We start from the raw sequence: 16,955 nt of genomic DNA on the forward strand, positions 1-16,955 counted from the left end.
TTCCTGACAGTCCTTGCTTTTCTCTAGCACAAACCTGCAGTAGCTGGCTTTCTCTTGCTCCTGAATGCATTGCTTTCTTCCCAGTTCTGCATCCCTCAGCCTTCACTACCAAGCCAACACCATGCAAGGCAGTCTCTCCTGTATGGTAGCTGTCCCATTATATCTTATCCTAAGCAGACACAGGCTGAAGAAATACTTGCATTACAGAACACAGACTCGCACACAGTGGCGCTAGCTGTGAGTGTAGGACACTGAAAACAAACATTTTTAATATGGTCAGGTATGGTGGCACATACCTGTAATCCTGGCACTTGGGAGGCTGCAGCAAGAAGATCCTAAATTTGAGGCCAGCCTGACCTATATCGCAAGACAAAATAGAGAAAAGCAGAGGGAGGAAAGCCCTCCACATAGGAAAAGTGGCTGAGGATAATTTTTTTAACACCATAAAATGCACAGAAAGATATACCACAGGTCACTTAGAGGCAGGCTGTGAGTGTAGCCCAAGGTCATTTACAACTTTCTATGCAGCTTGGGATAAATTTGAACTTCTGGTCCTTTTGCCTCCATGACCCTGGGATTACGGGCGTACATCGCTATGCTAAACTTATATGGTATTAGAGATCAAACTCAGGACTAAACTGCATGCCAGGCAAGCGGCCTACTACCTGAGCCTGGCTCCAAGGCTGCGCCAAGACAGGGAGACCTGCCCCTCAGAACAGTAGCCAGGACACAGTGACCTGGGCCTGGCAGTAGGATCCTTAATCCCCTCACTTTCCAGAATGTCTCTCTGGTGAATACAAAACAAAACAAAACATTTTCCCCAAGCAGCCTGGTATTCCCAGGTTCAGATCTTACTGATACATTTTGGGAGTGATAGGTAAAACTTGTTTTGTGTGATCAACCAGAATTCACAATCTGGTATGAGCGAAGTGAGACTGTTTCTTTGGTGGCCAGGCACATGGGTGTTGTCTCACATCTGTTGAGGTCTTAACACCTAATTCTATTATTAAAGTGCGGGGACAATTGTGTACCATGCTATCTACATGCAGAGCAGAACGTGACATCAGGAAGCCCAGACCAAAACCCATGTGCTTCTGGTATCAGACAGTCCCAAACAAAGTATGTCAAACGGTATACAACTGCCACTGGAGTCCCCGAGAGAAAAGCAAGCGCCATCCCCGTGACCTCACACAACCTCATTTTATAAACTGAAAATTCCTTCTATGCTGAGCTGTTGGAAACAAGACTTAAGCTGGCCGATAAAGCATCATCATGAAATTTCAATTTTTTTTTCCCCCAAAGTGAACTTTGCTGAAGCCATAAGAAAACCAAAGTGGGACAGTTGAGTAGCAAGTCTCCTTTGTTTGGAGGCATCAGATAAACCCGGGTGTGGGTTTCCATCCTGGTACTATCCATGGAACTTCTGGCGCTATCCAGGGTGATCACGGCCTGAGCTGTTATCACAGATGTTCCTCTGACATCTTGACAAGTTGACAGATTGTCCATCACTTGTCTCGCTTCCTCTTCAAAGGCTGATATCATGCTCAAATATTTGGGACATACTAAGATATTTTTCCAATTATGTGGTATTTCAAAAACCAGCTTATTAGCAGAGGTGTCAGTCACTGAGTGTGGCCCAGCAATACCAGCCCTTCGCCCCATCTCCAAACCTATTTTGTCAGAAACACTTCATTCATAGATATTGGATGCACATCTGGCAATTCCAATTTAGAAAGGAATTATCTGTTTGTCACCAATAAAATATTTATAAGGTACTGGATTTCTGCTGTGGGAGATACATTAAGTGCAATGAGAGAAGTGGGGGAGGGGAGGAGAAGCAAGAAAGGAGAGAGGGGGAAAAGAGAAAATAACAAATTAGATTATAGGTTTTTAAATTCGACCATGTGGGCAAGTGTGTTAAATGATAATGATTCAGGAGTGTCAGTGAAACAGACAAATCAGAAAAACCCCTCAAGGAATATCACATGCCGATGTAAAATGAGTGCCTGCCACCTGAAGGGACCATCCTAAAGTTATGCTTGTTCTGACGAGGTGTCCACACAGTGAGCTGGCCACAGACTTGGCAGGAATGTCAGCAGAACTTCTACATAAAATACTTGTCCCCGGAGTATAGAAGAAGGGCAGTCGAGGGGGCGTAGGAGGTAAAGATACTGTGCCACCAAACCTGGTGATAAGAGTTCAATCCCAGGGAACCACAGGGTGAAGGACAGAACTAACACCCCACCACCACATACACACACACATGCAGATAAATAAATGCAATATAAACTAAGTTTCTACAAGAGAACCATAGGCCAAAAGATGATGTGAACAAAGATCAAATTTTACAAATGAAAAATAAACATACTAAACAGTACTAACATAAAGATATACAATCACGTTAAGCATCCAGGAGTACAAATACTAAACCATAAGAAACTGCTTTATGCTTACCACAATACCAAAGGTAAGTTAGCAAGGGTGGTAAATAAAAGGACTATTTCCTCATGGTCTAGGAAGATCTGCTCTAATCACGTTGAAGACAAGCCAGCATCATCTAATAAAGCGGACATAGTTCTACTTGGTAATCCAGTTGGGAATAGACAGCAGAGAATCAATTTCCTCTGTGTGCTACAACACAAGAATGACCGCAGTCCTGTCGCTCATTTGTAGGAAAAAGGTTAATATAGCCTGATTCTCTCCAGATCCTAAGATAAAAAGTAAGTTTATTTAGAGGAGAAATAAACAGGAAGACTATCAGTGGCATGGGATGGGGAGAGGAAGTGGACAAGAAAGAAAAGACAGGCAGTCGTGGGTTGGCTATTAAACCAACTGCAGTGTGAGTGACCTAAGTGTCATTTCATGGGGGGGGGGAGAACTATGGGAGCCGCAATGACCTATGGGAAATGTGGTATTTACATGTAACTCTCGCCCTGCAGGAGCCCTGCGCCAAGGGCTGCTCCCAGGGCCCCTCTATTCTATTGATGTGTGCTCTGGCGCGGGGGTGGGGGCGGGGGGTTCTACAGCAGAGTGAGGGCAGCAGCCCTTGGGCTCAGAAGTAGCCAACAGCTTCTGGAACTTGGCGAGAGCTAGGAGGACCTAAGATCCACTCCAGAGCTCAAACCCGGATGCTCGCTGTCCGGAAACAAAAAAGCTGTGGCAAGTCTACACAAAGTAATGCGCCAGGGTAGTCAGAAGTCTACTGAGGCTGTGTGCCTCACAAAAAACGTACTGCCCACCTAACAAAGGCACTGCAAGAAACAGCACGATTCCATTTACTTGAAATTTCTGAGCATGCAACATAGCCCAACTATTAGGGAGACACGCTGGTAAAACTATGAAGGGATATCAAGAACAGGAAAAACATACTAAAAGAAATTGGCTATCATCGCCAAAGCAACATGTTTCTTTAAAACACACACACACACACACACACACACACACACACGTTTTAGTGGGAAGGAAAAAGTTTTGTCTGAGGCAAAGTGTGAGAGAAATGATGGGAGATAAAAGAGCATCCATTAACTCCTATTATGCACATTAACTCCTGACTATGCACATACATGTACACATGACTTTAAAAAAATTTTTCCTTTTGTTTTGTTTTTCGATACAAAGTTTCGAAACTGTGTAACAGAGCCCTGCCTGTCCTAGACTCCAGCCTGTGGTAGACCAGGCTGGCCTCAAACTCACAGAGATCCTACCTGCCTCTGCCTCCCTGAGTGCTGGGATTAAAGGTGTGTACACTACCACACCCAGCGCTAAAAATATATTAAAAAAAAAATCCTTGAAATTCAAAAAAGCTATAAAAGGGTTCACATAAATATCTCTGAGTGAAAGAATAATGGAATTTCCTTTCCATGCTTTTTCTTTTTCTCTAAATTGTTTCTCTAGTTATTTGTTTCCTTATTTATTTTGAGGTAAGGTCTGAAGCCCAAGCTGTACTGGAACTCACAGTGTAGCCCAGGCTGGTCTCAGCATCATGGCAGTTATCTTCCTGCCTCAGCCTAGTGCTGGGGTGATAGGGATTCGACCATGCTCAGCCCTCTCTCTCTCTCATGTATTTTTCATGGTAAACATAGATTCCTTTTATATTAATGAGGCCATTTAAAGAGCCAAAGGCATACCCACAAGCCCCCTTCCCTTTCGCTCCTACTTCTACCACATGAAACACACAGCCAAGCTAGAAAAAGCAGGCAATCAGAGTCACTTGATTCCCCGTTGTGGTTATTAACTCACAGAGTGATCCCTGGCTTGCTAATTCAACTACACATTTACATTTGCCCACAGGCATTAACAGGGGGAAAAAGTAGGCCAATTCTAAAATAAATCATCTGGTGGGCAATTAAATACTTGATAAAAGTTGAAGGGAAGGGGGAAAAAACGTAACACTACAGGTTAAATCCTATTAAAACAGATTTCTAATGACTTTCTACCTTCTTGTAAAAGACCTGGAGTTAAATTTAGGGTGTATTAAACAGCACTTGAAAGTCAAGTATTTACAATAAGAGATTCAGGGTGTTTAGAATAATCACAATATCAATTTTTATTTTGAAAGATAAGTTATAAGCGAAAAGGGCAACCTCATCGCCTTCACCACTACTGAATCTGGAAAGCGAAGTTCCTGGATGCTTGGAATAACCTACCTGTGTGTCCCTCTAATGCCTTGTATGTTTTGTAAAACCGTAAGAAATTCCTGCTGCTCTCATAAGTCACGTGTCTCTCGCCCATGGGCTTAGCTGTTGGGACATAAGCTTATCATCAATAGCGTCCTGCCTGTGAACATTAGGACAGAATAAGGCCCTTCAAGGATTGCAGAAACCTGCTGCATCAGGTCCTCTACCAGGAACGGACCGATGTGTAGTATCTAGGACAGACTGGAACGGCCTATGAGAAGAATTGTGTTTTGACTGGGCACAAGTTAGCACGCTCTCTTTCAGGACTTCAAAATCATTAAGGTTTATATATTCATAATCTGAGAGGTCTAAGTAAACAGGCCTGAGGGCTCCAGGAACAATTGAAACTATTTGGGCAGAGTTCCTGCCCAGATTCAAGCAATAGAACATGAATCTCCTTTGTGAGCCCGGAAAGCTCTGACTGAAGAGGATAACTACCTAGAAATTCCCACTCACCCCAACAGCAGCATCTGTCTATACAGGCTTCTAGCTTTAACGCTTGATAGACCTTCCATTCCCCTGTTAGGTTTAGGGTAACTGTATAACAAAGACTGTACAGGGAAAACACAGGCCTATGTCTCTTAAGGGCTAAGCTTGGCAACAAGAGCCTTTGTTCCAGGATATTCAGGAAGATATTAAGAAGCAAAGGGGGTCCAAATGCTATGGCCTGACACTGAATCAGTGCACATAATTCATAAGCAGTCTATCCACTATGCTGAGGATCCAATTTTTAAGAACTCCGCAACCCACAGAAGCTGGAAGGTGAACCATAACTTTTATCATCAACATAACTAGCGTGTTCTCCCAGGGTATCAACATTGCTTTAAAACTTGGGTGTGTGTATTGCTTTCTGTGTAATGAAAGAAAAACATTTCCCGGTCTTCAAATAAGAAAACCAACTTCCAGGGAGCTAGGCACGTCCTCTTGTCACTCAGGCAATGTCAAGCCACCATCGGAGTTCTAATCTGGCATCTGGCAACTCTGGTGAGAAACATCTTGGAAGCATCTTCATCAATGATCATTATCCATAAATGGGACAGTGAAAAATCAAAATCCCTGGATAACACGGATTTTTCATTTTTTATCTCCCTCACACTCTACCTCTGAATTCCATTTCTAATTTAAAAAAAAAAAAAAAACAAAACTTAAATCAAAATCTGACAAAAGAAAAAAGGATTATAATGGATTCTGTAAAAATTTGCCTTGCCAAAAAAAAAAAAAAGGTTTAAAATGAGATCTGTCTTTCAATTGAGAAGAGGCCAAAAGACAATAAAAAGATATAGGCTTAAATGAGGAAAAATCTTTACATCATCATTTACTTTTCCATTTTAATTAAACTTGAATTCCAAATGATGCTGAGTTTATTAACAAGATAATTCTTTGTAAGTCACTGCTGAGCAGGTTCTAGGCGAGTTTTATGGTTTGTCAATATCAAATGGTGGAGGGTAATCTAAGAATTTAGTGAGCCAATAAAATGAAAGGCAGTCACAGTACCCCCACAGTCACTGGAGAACTCCCGGGGGGACTAAGGTTACTTTCAACACTACCAATTAAGGCAAAAGCTGCAACATTGAATTTTCCATTTGTTCCTCAGTTCCCCTGATCTCTGTTCCCAACCTACACAGAGTCTGTGCTCAGGCATGCATGTGAGTGCTACGTATTTGGAGAGATGGAATTCGGATAGTTTTCACAACTGGAAAATGTCTACACATCACATTACACACGCGCCCATCAGATGATTGAAATACACCTCAAACCACCAAGATTTACTGTTTACTTATGTGCTCCGTGCACTTCAAATAAGCGTGTTCGCTGCGGTCCTGTCTTCAAGGTGGTCTCCACTTGCAGACTGCAGCCTCTATGAAGACATCGTGTAAATATTCGAGACTCTCCATCCGGACGACTGTCCTATTTAGGGCACACTTGCATAAGCATGTGTGCAGGAGTGTGTAAAGAAAGCAGGACGCACATCAGAATGCATTGAGGGGACATTCCCAAGAATTTATCACAAGACGTTTGAAACTTCAGGCCAACGCCATCCACTATAAAGTATCATTGTGATGCTTTATCATCAAGGGATGTAAACATATGAGTATTCCTCACATTCCTGGACAAAATCTAGCTTTAAGGTGGCAGATAGCTCTCAGTTTGAGAATAGTCATGCAGCACACTGGGATAGTATTTTATTTCCTCTACCAGTATATTATTTTAATTCAACGTTTATGGGAAAGAAATGAAAATGAGCCAAGCAGCATACGTAACTCAGACTTCTAATAACTTACACTGGGAAGCATTTCTGTCAAGCAGGAAAGCAACACCTTGCAAGGCTGCTCTCCTCTCCGATGACACTAAAATCAGCCCCCTGCTATATACTTCCCGGCTAAGAAACAGCACTGGACATGCACACGCTCACCATATTGGCTTCCACGTAGCAGCAACATCCTTTCACATAACATGAGCTAAAGAGAAAACGGTCAGATGTTATGGCTACTTTACTTATTTATTTATTTATTTAACCAAGATAATGATAAACACATCTGGTCTGAAGCCACCAAGAGCCATAGAAGAAACACCAAATGCAGAGAGCCTTGAGGGTTGAATAAGCCCATTGTCCCTTTTCAAAGATGAAAGCTGTATTCATGCGAAAGTAGAGTAAAAAAGGTAGAATAGACTAAAGCCTGGAAATTCAGAAACCAGTTAGAAGTGACTGAAACCCACTCACGTTTTCAGTGGACACTTTCTGAGCTTGGTACTATACTTTGCTTCTAAAATTTAAGAAAAAAAATAATAATAATAAAATAAATATTCACAAAATAAAAACACGGGGACGGTGGAAATGCCTGAGGGACAGCACTCACTCTGCTGGAAGTACTGAAGACAGTACTCTGCTGTAAGAAGTCCTATTTGCAGCCAGTGAGGTGGCACGCCCTGTAATCCCAGTACCCTGGGAGACAGAGGCAGGCGGCTCTCTGTGAGTTTGAGGCCAGCCTGGTCTACAAAAGCAAATCCAAGACAGCCAAGGCTGCACAGAGAAATCTTGTCTCGAACTCCCCCTGCCCTCCAAAAAAAGTCCTATTTGTTTTTTTCTAGTTTGTCCTGTCTGTTTAAACCCCTTCATATATTTAAAGATATAAAGAGCAAGCTGAAGAGGCCAATTTGCTGACTATTTTTATCATTTTTAAAGATTTTATTTAATTACGTACATGTATCTGTAGGAGTATATGCTGTATGTGTGGGGGTGACTTCAGAGGTCACAAGAGGAATTGGATCCCCCGGAACTTACAGATGGTTGTGAGACACCTAGGTACTAAAAAATGAACCTGGGTCCTCCAGAAGGACAGCAAGCACACAACCTCTGAGCTATCTCTCCAGCTCCTAAGCATTTGATTTTATGCTCCAATTAAAGACGTAAGTCAAAGACAGGCATGGGGGCACACCCCTTTAATCCCAGCACTCAGAGAGGCAGAGACAGGTGGATCTCTTCAAGGTAAGCCTGATCTACAGAGTGAGTTCCAAAACAGCCTGGGCTACACAGAGAAACCCTGTCTCGAAAAACAAACAAAGTAAAGCGAATTAGAATAGTGTTCATTTATACATATACTGCTTTGTATAAATTATTAAGCAACTGCATATAAACTGCCTTATTTAAGTCCTGTAAAGAACATAGCAGGTCTGTAACGTAGATGAGCAGAAGAGGAAAGCTCAATGGAGAAGACAGTTGTAATGTTTTCCCACCCGCCAGCACCTGTTCACCACCCCCCTGTGGTTTGAGGGATTTCAGCTAATGCGTCCCACACCTGATCTAGATCTGGAAGTCAGTTCTCCACCACCGTTTGCAACAGGGGACACTTTGGCGCCACCAATGAGAGTCATCCATGGGCCTATTGAAGGGGAAACTGCAGAAGAAAACCACAACTGGTGTAAACTGGATTTGATTTCACTTCAGGGAAAAATCGGTGACTGCAGGGCTGTCTCCTGAGGCTGGAGTAGCGTTACTGCTGGCAAAGTCCCCACAAGGCATTCAGTATGGCATCCAGCACTCAGCAGCAAGCAGGCAGTATCCCCTCTAGGCCCGCTCCGTACCCCAGTTTTGAACACTGGCCTTAAAAACTGTAGCTTTGGGCCTAGTTCCTCAGCCTTCCCAAAGAAACTATGAACTTCCCAATATCCTCCCAGTGAATGTATCTTGTACTTAATCCATGCTTACAATTAGGGACACTGATTCAAACATGTACTGGGATCGTGTAGTACTTATTCTCTCTGGGGAGTCTCTAGGCAAATCCTAACAGATGCACTGGACTCAACAAAGAAACAGCTTTGCAAAAAGAGGAACAGTGCAGTGAGCGGGAAGCCATTCAGTGCAAAGGCCCTGAGACAGAAACGTAGAACACCCGGTCTTGGGGTAATACATGGGGAAGAGCCTGGGGAAACAGAACAAAGATGGAACAGATGCCAGCACACAGGGCACGACCAGGCATCCTCCTACACTAGCCCTGCCTGTCATTAATTTGATTTTCTTTATTAAGCCGAGATAAAAAGAAGACATAAGCAACACACTTGAAATTTTACGATGAAATTTGAGGCCTAACGCCACAGCCCCAGGGCAAGCTTTCAAACATGTACAGACAATGAGCATTCATGCATTTCCTCACGTGTGTGTTCATATGTGTGCACAAGTTTACACCTGTGTGCACGCCCATGTGTGTCTGTGGATGCCAAAGACTGATGTCAGATGCCCTCAGCAATTGCTTCCACTGTATATCGTTGGTACAGGGTTCCTTACCGACCCTGGAATTTACTCATTCAGTAAGACTAGCTGGCCATGGAGCCCCAGAGGTCCTCCTGTCTCCTCCTAGCACCGGGAATCACAGGGGCACACTGAGCCTGGGTTTTTACCTGGGCATCTCGGGTCCTCACAGGTACAGAAGAAGTACTTTCCTAATTAAGCCTCTTCCCTCCATCCACCAGCTTGCCTTAGAAATGATGCTAGGTTCTTCAATTCTCCAAGCACCACCTGAGGCAGCAGAGGCTTGGTGAGCCTGGTGGCGTGGGGTGAGAAAACAGGTCACAGCCCTTATGCTAACCTTACTCTGCACTCTTTGGGGAGTCATTTAGATTACCCAAGGATCTTGGAGCATCTTCTGCCCTCCAAAGCTCCTGAAACTACTATGTGTCTTAAATGAAACAGGAGATATGTATGCCCTATATATTGGGTTATTAATATAGCGTAATTGTGATGGTAATAAGTTGCCATGGCTCCAGGGCAATCTCTTGAACGGAAAGAAGTGTCAGAATGTTCCAGTTGTCACTATCCCTGGCTACTTGTGCTATGACCGAATACCTAACAAAGCAACCTCAGAGAAGGACTTGTTTCTGCAAGCGTTTGGAGGGTACAGCCCTCCACCCTGGGAAGGCTTGGCTGCGACAGCAGGTGGATGAGGATGCCAACTCACACTGTAGCAGAATCGGAGAAGGGGGATACGGAAGATCAGCTTCCTCCTTTCCCTTTTGATTGCATCCAGGACCAAACCCATGAAATGGAAACCCTCACATTCAGGCTGGGTTTTCTCCCTCTGTAAACATCCCTACGGACACACCTAAGGGCGCGCCTCCAAAATGTCCTCTGGATTTAGTCAAGTTGCTAATCAGTATTAACCACCGTAATTCCTCAACATGCCCAGAGCTAAAGAAAGGATGCTAAAAGCAGTTTTACCAAACAGAGAGTACTTAGGCATAATTTCTCATTCCAGCTCTAAACTATTTCAGGGGAAACGGATGTGTGGTTCCAGATTCACATGGTTCATAATCTAAAAGACATAAATACATCTGCTGTAGCCAAGTAAATTATACTAGGAGGTAGAGCATCATCACTCTCGGGGAAACACAGACTTTATCTCCTTTACTCTGTATCCCTATAGAATCTAGGTACTAGAGCTAAGTCATAAGAGACAAGAAACAAAACCAAGCAAACAAACAAACACGATTGTTAGGGCCTAGGAGATGCCACAGTGGGTAACAATGTTTGCCAAGCAAGTCTGATGACCTGAGCTCAGAGCCTGGAACTGGCTGAGAAGTGGTGGCGCACACCTTTGATCTCAGTACTTGGGAGGCAAAGGCAGATGGATCTCTGAGTTTGAGGCCAGCCTGGTCTACGGAGTGAGTTCCAGGACAGCAGGGCTACACAGAGAATGTCTGTCTCCGAAGCCAACCAAACAACTAAACAACCAAACAAACAGAGAGCCTGGAACTGGCAAAAAAAAAAAAAAAAGCCAGGTGTGGTAGTGCACTTCCGTAATTCCAATGCTCATACAGAAAGATGGGAGGCAGAGACAGAACGAGGAGAAAGCGTTTCAGCCAGCTAGCCTGAAGCTGACAGCTTAGAGTTAGAGACCTGGCCTCAACAAGGTTTGAAGGTTTGAAAGGCAAAAACCAACTCCTGAAAGCTGGCCTCTAACCTACACACACTGTGGCATATGTATGTACACACACAGAGAGACAGAGAGACAGACACACAATTAAAAATGAAGCTTTCAATGGCTGGTTGAGTATATACACAATACACAAGTAGTAGAGCGCAGAGAATGTAAATATGAGCTGCTGAGGGTGCAATTTACAGAGTGTACGGTAAGAAGGTATGCCCAATGCTTAGCCGGTGCACTAGCTCGGGTACTAAGAGGTAGGCAGTGGAGAGGATGCTAAAGAAAGATGTCACACACACACACACACACACACACACACACACACACACAAAATAGTGACATTTAAGGTAGCTTGGCCACTACAATTGGTCATCAGCAACTAGTTAAATTATTTCTGACTTTGTATGTTATAAACAACCTAATAACCAGTCTGTTTTGGCAAGCATATACAACAATATCCATAGTGAACAAGGCTGGCTGTTGCTCAGTTGGCTGAGCGCTTTGCCAGCGGACACGGGCTCTGGGCTTGGTGTCCAGCGTTACGGGAGTCAGCTGGGACCGCTTGGACCTGCAACCTCAGCATGCCGAAGCTGGAGGAAGGAAGATCATAAGTTGAAGCATATCTTTATCACATAGAAAGTTCAAGCCTGAACTACTTGAGGCCGTGTTGCGGGGGTTGGGTGGAAGGGTGGCGTGAGTGTATGCACAGGACACACACATGAACATCATGATAAAGTCCTCAGGGCTTTCAGTATTGAATGATCCTACCACAGAACGGTGCGGAGTGTCTCTAGAAGTATCACAAAGAAGTGTCGTCTCTGTCCTTCATTTTGAGATACACTTTTCATCTCGATGCCCAACAGCAACACCCGACACTCGTGCTTTGAAAGGAAGCTTGGGTTGCCTGAGCCATCTATCCATACTACACGTCACAGTCTATCACATTCAGGTTAAAAAAAATTCCTCAATATTCCCATGACATTCCATAGCCCAACTGAGGTCAGCGTTTGACAACTGTCCTAGTTAGGCTGTGCATAACACAATTTTGACTGGAAGGCGTGAGTTCCCAGGCAGCACAACCCTCTGTAAGGGAGGCTTCAAAGCATCCAAGTCACTTCACTGAAGTAGAAGAAAATATTCGGAAATGATAGCAATAAAGCCAAGCAAGGTGGGCAATCCATGTCCATAAGCTCACAATTTAGGAAGTGCCGGCAGAAAGTCAAAAACAGCCTCAGCTATACACAAGTTCAAGACCAGCCTGGACCACATGAGATCCTGTTCCAAAAGAAGAGAGAAAGAAAAAGTAAGGAAGGGAGGGAGAGAAATAGAAGAGAGTCAGAGAAGGAAGAAATAAATAAATGACAGCAGTTGTAAAACCTACTGAAAGAGGGCTAGAGAGATTGCTCAGAAGTTAAGAACACTGGCTGCGCTTCCAAAGATCCTGAGTTCAATTCCACATGGTGGCTCATAACCATCTATAGTAAGATCTGGTGCCCTCTTCTGGTGTGCAGGCACATATGCAGGCAGAGTACTATATAAATAATAAATAAATCCTTTAAAAAACAAAACAAAAAGATTTATTTAAAGAAGGAGAGGCAGTTGCAAGAACTGCATAATCCCTTCAAACGCTGCCTCACTCCCCACATACATTCAGATCTGAATGTGATGGCTGGCTGATCGTGCTTTACATTTTAATTTAGATTAATTGGGCATGTAAATGCATCTAAAGCAGCCTATCCCAGGGTGAACAAGATTGGAAAGAATGGAAGATGGTCCATCAGAGAAGCCTTAGGAGACTCTGATCCTCAAAACCAGGACACCACGAAGGCTAAGGTGATGGGTTAAGACTCAGCTGGAAACACATTTAGATTCTTTCTTGGAAGGGAGCTGGCCAAGGAGGACCTAAGTAAGCAGTGAGTCCTTTCTCCGTTTCTAGTAGTAAGCCTCCTATGTCTGAATCTTGGTATCTCATTTTAAACAAAAGTGAAACAAAAAAAAAAAAAAAAAAAAAAAAAAAAACTGGGGCTGGGTAGAGAGCTTGCTGTGTAGGAATAAAGACAAGAGTTTTGACCCCCAAAATCCATGTAAAAAAGCCAGGTGTAAAAAACTCATGTTTGTGGATTAAAAGACTTTTAAAAAAATTATTTATTTTTATGTACATTTGGTGTTTGGCATATATTCCTGTGTGAGAGAGTCGGATCCTCTGTAATTTGAGTTACGGGCCAGACAATTATGAGGTTCCATGGAGGTGGTGGGATTTGAACCAGGGTCCTCTGGAAGAGCAGCCAGTGCTCTTAACTGCTGAGCCAGCTCTTGTTTGTGAGCCCAGCTTTGAGAAGCTAAGACAGGCGGGGCTCTAGGGCTTGCTTCCCAGCTAGCCAGCCGGCCTAACTGTAGAATAACAAACCAGCGGGGAGCTCTGTTTCAAAAACGGTTAACTTCTCGTCCTCATGTGCATACATGCACACACGTTTACCTGCCACACAGGCAAATTAATCAGTTTAATTAAAAAATCAAAGATCTAGCTGCAGTCTTGGCCTGTCCCAAACTGCTCGCCTAGGCCAGCCCAACCTGTGCTCATCATCACACAATGCCTGTCACTCATCGCGGCAACCTTGCGCTGCATTTTCATCCCTTTTTACCTTGACCCTCCCTTCCTTGTACACTTGCATTTCTATGAATAGGTGCGTATCTAAAATCTCATTGGTAACCTAAGCACAATCGAAAATCAAACCTTACTCTGATGATTTAAATTTAGGTAAACCCAGCGTGAAGCCTGAGACCTGGAGGACAGAGAGCTAGTACTCCTTCTGTCTCTATATCCCTGTTACCACCATTTTCAAACCTTAAGTATCCTTAACTTGCCAGAATCTTTTGGCCTTGGTACGGTTTCATTCTACAAATAAGCCAACCTCCCTATCTACAGATAGAAAACATCCATAGGCAACATCCATGGTCCACTTATTTCTAAAAATAACTTCAGTTAAAATTTATTTCCCCTTTGGGGGGGGATAGGATGTGGGGCTTAGAACTCAGGATCTCAGATACAGTTCCAGACCCACACAATGGCTTCCTACTGGCAGAATACAGAAGTACAGCCCAGGGAATTTAAATGACCGATTTACCCAGGGAAAGAAAGCTTATTTTTAGTGAGGAGGGGAAAAAAAAGTGTTGATTTAATTTATTTTACTGGCTGTGAATCTCCTTTGGAAAGGAGAAGCAGAGTTTGATTAATTAGATTAGCAAATGCAATAAAATGTTTATTCACTTGGGTGAATCAATGCTTCCCCGGATTTAGTTGGATTTTACTTTAGGTTTTCAAACCTGTCCAGTAGGTAGCAAGATGGAAGCCAAAAGCCCTTCCACACCACAGTGCTTTCAAGTATCTTTTCACATGTTAATGTGATCTTTTTCTGAGACTGCAGGCAGACGTATCTCACAGCCCCTCCCCGCCTCCCTCACGGGGGAGGGGCAGCATATGGATGCTACACACAGATGACAGGAAATTAACCACACTACTCATTACCATTTGGTATGCTTCTGGGTTGCAGCAGGTTTTTCCTTTCCTACTGACTTTCGTTGCAAATTTTCTTTCCACCCAGCACAAACGTCTCCAAAGAAAATAGGTCAGCAGATTACAAGGTCATTAGAAAATGCTTATTAGAACAAACTGTTGCATTTGTAGAAGAATAGTTGTTAACGTCCTCCCATTGCTGCTAGCTTTTCTTTCTTCAATCTTTTCATGGCCTGTCTTCTTCAGGAAGTCACTTTGATGTATCTTGCTACGCAAAACTGTTCCCTGACTCATTTGTTACTGAGATTTACCAGAGTAACAGCTGTTCAAACAACACACTTGCCTCTGAAAGCCTGGGAAAATTGGAGACAATAATCAAATTAAAATTCCAGGTCTACAATCTTTTGACAGAATGCAGACGATTTTAAGCTTTTATATTAAAGCACATTACAATAAAAGGGACCCTGAAGCATCATGTACTGGATTCTCCCATTAATGAGGTGATGACACGTGCAGTAGGAGGAAAATCTGGTAATTCACCAATAAGTCAAACATATTTTTCTAGAAAAAAATAATTCCTTTCCTATAAAAAGAAAATATACTTTTAAAAAAATGATGATCTAAAAGAATGGAGCTTGAAGTCGTAGCCATTGGGGACTGCTGGGTAGCATCAGACTCTGAATGACAATATAAAATTGAAGTGCTGTCGCCTGGACACAAGCATCTTGGGTGGCTTCTGATAAACAGGAGGCCCCATTGATTTCAGCTGAAGGTAGAACTGAGTGCTTTTATCCACAGGCTGTGAAAATCACCTTCTCCAAGAAAGGTTAACATCTCTGAAAAAGCAGAAGATTACAGGATCACAGCTGCCTTCATGTTAATGAGGTACAGGCAACTGGCCTTGAGATTTGAAAAGAAGGGAAAAATCAAAATCAGAGCGCATTCACCCTTATGAAAGTATTCCCTTTCTCTGTCTGCCACACATCCATATCCTGGCTGAGCTAGCAGGGAGTTTGAAGGTATCTGAGATCAAACAGTTTTAATACTTTGAGTTACCCTGAAAATAATGCCTGCCTCCAAAGATAAGTATCATGTATGCCAGTTCAAAGAATAGCTAGCATTCTCTTCTTGCCTGTTCTCCAAGATCCCATCACTACAGTTGGCCCTCAATCCTCCTTAAAAACCCAGCTCCCTAAGGGTGCCTGATTCCAGCTGCTTTTCCATAATCCTGTAGCTCCCATTCTGTTATTCCCCCCCCAGCCAGGTAACCCCCAAAGTTGCTGATTGCCCAGTTGTCTGTCTTCATACACAAGCTCTACTAATCTTTCTAGGAAGCAAGAGAATCCATTGCAAACACCTCTGAGTCTTTATGATATTCCCACCAAATGTCCACATTCCCACTCCACATTCCACACTAGAGTCAGAATGCCAGATCCTTACCTCTTACTAAAACACACACTCGCACAGGAAAAACAAACAAACATACATACATACATATGAATATACCCTGCACTTTACCCAGTACCCCTGGGGTCTCTGCTGTCTCTGCCCTGGGCTCTCCTCATCCATCTTTGACTTTCTTTACATCAAATCTCGACTCAGACAATGCCTTGCTCTGTCTGGCTTCCCTAGAACACTCTCCCAGGACACTCTGTATGTACCTGCTAGGGAACATGCAGCAAGCGATACTCCACTGCCATAACCATTAATCTCTACCATTTAGACTGAGAAGTAAGACACGAGGGCTGAGCCTCATCCTTGTTGGAGTTCAAAATAAATAGCTATTAAACACACACACACACACACACACACACATACATACACACACACACACACACACACACTTATTACAACAGTGCCACCCAAACAGTCCGTAGAGCCCATGACAAATGTTTTCTTTGGAACTGAGTTGACAATAGGGTTGCCTTTCACTTGAGAACGTTTCTGCAAGTGTTACCTACACTGAGCAGATGGCTCAGCTGGGAAAGCACTTGCTATGGAGGCGTGAGTTCAGATCTCCAGCACTTGGGAACATGCTGAAATCTTCTGAAAATTCCAGGACTCGGAAAGCAGGGACCATGGATGCCCACAGCGAGGTGGCTAGCTACACTATCTGTGTAAGGTAAACTCTGTGTTCAACTAAAAGATCCTGCCTTGGTGATCATGGTCTGCAGAGACCATGAAGGACTCCCAGGGTCAGCTTTAAGTGTCCACATTCATGCACATACCAGCTCATGTGCGTCCACATACACACGCTCCCACGCGTGCTGGATGCTGAAAGGAGAAACACCAGGGTTACCCTTACTGTTCTTAATTTTCTGCTAATAAACTTAAATTCAAGAGAAT

At 43.4% G+C, this 16,955-nt stretch overlaps 1 long non-coding RNA gene across 12 annotated transcripts in view; it reads right to left on the bottom strand.

The window, feature by feature from the left end:
• Window positions 1–16,955, bottom strand: part of LOC132649337 (uncharacterized) — a 414,614-nt gene that overhangs the window by 331,367 nt on the left and 66,292 nt on the right. The gene's annotated exons all lie outside the window — the stretch shown is intronic.

Source organism: Meriones unguiculatus, chromosome 19, assembly GCF_030254825.1.
Source record: "Meriones unguiculatus strain TT.TT164.6M chromosome 19, Bangor_MerUng_6.1, whole genome shotgun sequence".
Lineage (NCBI taxonomy): Eukaryota > Metazoa > Chordata > Mammalia > Rodentia > Muridae > Meriones > Meriones unguiculatus.